Below are 4,654 nucleotides of genomic sequence, written 5' to 3' on the forward strand. Positions count from 1 at the left end.
AATAATTGCTCAGTAAACAAGAAACGTCTTGAAACATTTCAATAACGCTGCAGCAATATTACCACGTGAATCAGTTAGCTTTTAAGAGGGTGATACCCTCTAGAGGTGGAAGGTGTACTCTTGTCACATAGCGATAACATTTGATAAGTGAGGACGGATGCATGTGACATTTGAAGATTAATCTTCGAGCAATGCAAAACTCAATAAATAATAGAAGAGCAGAAATTACGATTTTCATTAGGATAGCCATCTTTCTCGCGGTGTCTATTATTGATAAAATTTATCCATATAACACACAGCTCTTACAAAGCATTAATAAAACACTAAAAAAGCGCATATAATCGCTTTTTTAGCGCTTTGCAAGCGCTGCTGTGCTACTTAGGTATCCTTAGTGGGATTATTGAGTTTAAGTGCTTGTAGATATTCTTCTACATACGTGCAAAGGAGTGAACAGCTTCTTTTATTAAGGGTAACATAAATATATTGAAGTTAATTATTGCTTTGTGGTAGTATATACTATATATAGTTATGAGCGTGCGCAAGATATCGCTATTATTGCTGCCATTGCCGTCGGCTCCATTGCTACTATTGCTGCCGCCGCCGCCGTTACTGCTGCCGTCGCCGCCACCGCCGCCGTAGCTGCTGCCGCCGCCACTACCGCCGCCGCTCGATGCGTCGTCGTCGCACCACTGAGTATCTCATTTGATATGTTAGGGTCGTGTTTGCCGTTGGAGACTGTGACAACTGTCGAATCGCATTATTACGTGCCGTGCATCTCATCATCCATCGTTCTCGCGACTAGTAGGCGTGTCGTGGTCGGAAATCGTGACAACCGCGTGAGAGTGCGAATATCGCACAAATATCTCATCTCAAAAGAGAGATAGATAGAAAAAGAAAAAAAGAGAGAAAAAGAGAGAGAAAGAAAGAGAGGGGGAGAGAGAGAGAGGTTCCGCGACGGGGTGAGTTTCTTTGGTAAGAGAGAGACCTGTTCCAAGCGAGATCATGAAAGTAAGTCGAGATCATTTTTGCAATAAATGCGTTGACCCTTAGAGAATATAAAATATGTGGATAAAATCGTGATTTTGTTAATTTTTTTCCGAATAAGTTTGATTTCTGATATACTTTTATTATTTTTGAATTCTGATACACTACATTTGCGATTTAAAACATGCAAGAAGATTCGGAATTTCTCCGTTATTCATTATTTAGTTATGCTGCAATCTTTTGTAACTTTGTTTCTATTTTTCAGTCTTGATTTATGGTCCTGACATATTAAATATTTATTAAATTTAACATTAGATATTTTAGATGCTATAAAATATTAAAAATAATTTTTTAAGATTATGTAAAATTATTTTTTTGCTATCTTTGATCTTATCTTTTTAATTGTTGCGGAATATCATAAAGAAGATGTCACAATTTCGATCATATGGTCTATTGACTCGAGTTACAGCGTTAGGTGTGAGAGATTTATATGAAAAAAGTTCGAATTTAATTCCTGAAATAAAATGAAAATATGTAAATGCTGTGCAAAAGTTTGTTTCTTTTTGAATTAGGAAACAATTTTTTAATAAATGTATATAATATTCGAAAGAACGATATTTTATATGAGATATAAATATTATAAACACTTATGATGTAAGCTCAGCAAACTGGATATTTGATTAAGATGTCAATGCGAGTCATTACAGATCTTATGAAAAATTTGATGCATTAGACAATTTGTTACATTTCTGTGTTTTAATCGATTATGAATCTTTTTATTCGGCATTTCGTATTTTATTTAGAGTTCTGCATTTCTCTTTTATACTTTTTTTCTTAATTTTAAATTTAATTCTTTACCTACGTTTTATAATAATTAATTGTTTATAGCTAAGAACACTTGTTTTTTTTTCTTTACTTTGTTTATTATGTAATTTCTTTTCTTTTTTTTTTGCTTTTAATATACATTTAGATATTAAAATTATATACATTTAACTTTAAAAAGAATTGTTAATTCTACATTCTATTGTTATTACGGCATAATTTTAATGTTATTATCCATTGTTAAATTTAACACATATATGCAAGTAAACAAATTTATTGTTTCTATGTTTTTTAAAAAGACAATATGAAATATTTTCTATTTTTATTTAGTTTTAATCATTGAGATACATATACATTTATACATATTTGGCAGAATATAGGACAAAAATTTTTATGATAAACATTTTAAAGATTGTATTTACAAGGACATTTACAAACTTCATAATAATTTGTAATATAATGCATAAATTAAAGAAAATAAAAATTAATTTGATAAATATAGAGAAAATAATAGTTAAAGGAAATAGATTTTTCGGCATAACTCAAATATCTTTATTAGATAGTGAAGAAACAATTAGATATTCATTAATCTTATTATTTGTTGGTAAGAAAAATCCTACTTTGAATTATTATGAACATTGTGTGACATTGAAACAGTATTATTTTATCTAACAAAGCGTATTAAAACGAACAATAACTGCAACGAGCAGTAATTATAAGATTACAGACAATCAACAAATAATGTTATTTTAATATTATTTCGTATGTAATTTTAATTTTAACGACTTACTTTTTATTCGACGCAACATGTGAATGTCGCGAAATAATTAAGTAAGTTAGAAGTATTCATGGATATTTATTGGACATGAATATTCGTGTTATTCAACTAAATATTTTATTGAATATTTGTATCGTGTAGGTTGTTCAATTTATTAAAGAAAACCAGCGTTTAACGTTGGAATTACCGCTATTGACCATCTCGCTATCCTTTTCCGAGCGTATGGGCGCGGTTCTGATCCTATAATATTTTGTTCTACTTTCTAGTGTCTCCGTGCTATTCTATATACACTTTATGTTGATTGTTCCCGTTTATTAAGACAATAAAAGTATTAGTGAGAATCATATCTTAAATAAATATTAGTAAATCTATCATTGTCAATTTGAAATTAACGAAATGTGAGACTTGCGAACTGATATTTTCTAAATAAGATATTTGAGAAATATTTGAACTTTTAAAGAATACAGATTAATAAATAATTAGATGAATGCTTTATAATTAAGTCAAAATATCAAATACATGTATAAAAACCGAATAAAATATTACAGAACATTTTCTATTCTGATTGAAGCAAAGAAGACTTCAAGTAATCAATGGTAACAATATAGAATCAGCTAGCTTTAATGTATTATACTCGTAAAAACTAAAAACAAAGGATATATATTTATTGAGTACATTATATTATCAGTATTTTAGAAGCATATACCGGTTGAAGCTGGGTTAATGCTTAGATAATTGATTAATTCAATGTAAATTATATATCTATACACTATATATGTATATGCATATATACCATATTTGTAATCATTCGAACTGCGCACCGAAATGGTTTTCCGGACTTATAAACGCAATTAAACTATTGTAATAATATCACGAATTAAATTAAATTAAATTAACAAGTAATTCTTAATAATTTGATGCTCAATCAAGCATTATATTAGAAAGATGTTAATGTATTGAAAAACTGTAAATAAATTTATTGCGAAAAATATTACCTCGGCCGGGAGTCGACTCCTTTCAAATTACATCGCTTGAAAAAGACGTTTCCATACATATACCAATTATTGCGAAGAATATTACTAAGACCTCGGTAGTCTAAAGGCTTAGGACAGTTGTACGGAATACAACAGATCCGGATTCAACTTCAATAAATTTATTTACAGTTTTTCAGTACATTAACATCTTTTTAATATGATATCTGATTGAGCATCAAATTACAATATTAAGAATTGCTTTTGTCAATTTAATTTAATTCGTATTATTACAAATATGGTATATATGTCAGTATTACTGATAAGGAAAAAAGAAAATATATTTTCTTTAATCAGTCTCTCAGCTCAAAAGTTTCCATTTCATGCTAAAACAACAACCATAAATTTTTATTTAAAAAATATTAAGATTTAGAGGTCGCTAGTGAACGATTCTCAAATCGAAGTTTTGATTTTTCTTAATACATGTTTGATTTGATGCAAAAATGGTTTAAACTAGATTTTAAATGTAGTACTGTATGTTTTTTGCTGAACAAGATCCAGTTGAAATTTTCATGGGGCCTCCTACAAAGTTTTTAAAAATTGCATTTAATTTGATTATAAAACGTTTTTAAGAATAGAAAATTTTTTTTATAAGTTCTAAAGTATATCGCTTTGTGGTTTTGACATCCTCAAATCAAATGCCTCAATTTGATGAAAAAAAAATCTTTATTAGAAAATGAAATGAATAATAAAAAAAAATGATTTATTTATTAGGTGTACAAAAAAGTTCTGAGCTTTTTTTTGTAAAATTCAATCTTTATTTAAAAACAAACGAAAAAATATTAATTATAACGTAACGCCAAGCTGTTCTGCAAGCTCCTTTTCAGTTTGCGCAGAGTTTATATCCAGCAGTGCTTGCAATTCGTCCGTTTCAATCTTTTCAGGGCGTCCAGCACGCGATTCATCTTTAAGACTGAAATCTCCTTGGCGAAACTTTTGATACCACCTTTTGCATGTTGCATGACTTACAGCGTTCTCTCCATATGCAGCACAAATCATTTCAGTGGCTTCAGCAGCATTTTTCTTCAGATGAAACGCG

At 29.4% G+C, this 4,654-nt stretch overlaps 1 protein-coding gene across 5 annotated transcripts in view; it reads left to right on the forward strand.

The window, feature by feature from the left end:
- The first annotated feature begins 638 nt into the window (after positions 1–638).
- Positions 639–4,654, forward strand: part of LOC108756749 (cubilin) — a 77,340-nt gene continuing 73,324 nt past the window's right edge. For 3 of the 5 annotated variants that reach the window (XM_018500774.1, XM_018500772.1, XM_018500773.1), the window contains exon 1: positions 640–1,008. The gene's annotated coding sequence lies outside the window, so the exon portion shown is untranslated. Of the gene's footprint in view, positions 1,009–4,654 lie in introns of all 5 variants that reach the window. The other 2 variants (XR_001939859.1, XR_001939860.1) reach the window with 1 other exon arrangement.

The sequence above is a fragment of the Trachymyrmex septentrionalis genome, unplaced genomic scaffold, assembly GCF_001594115.1.
Source record: "Trachymyrmex septentrionalis isolate Tsep2-gDNA-1 unplaced genomic scaffold, Tsep1.0 scaffold13, whole genome shotgun sequence".
NCBI classification, from domain to species: domain Eukaryota; kingdom Metazoa; phylum Arthropoda; class Insecta; order Hymenoptera; family Formicidae; genus Trachymyrmex; species Trachymyrmex septentrionalis.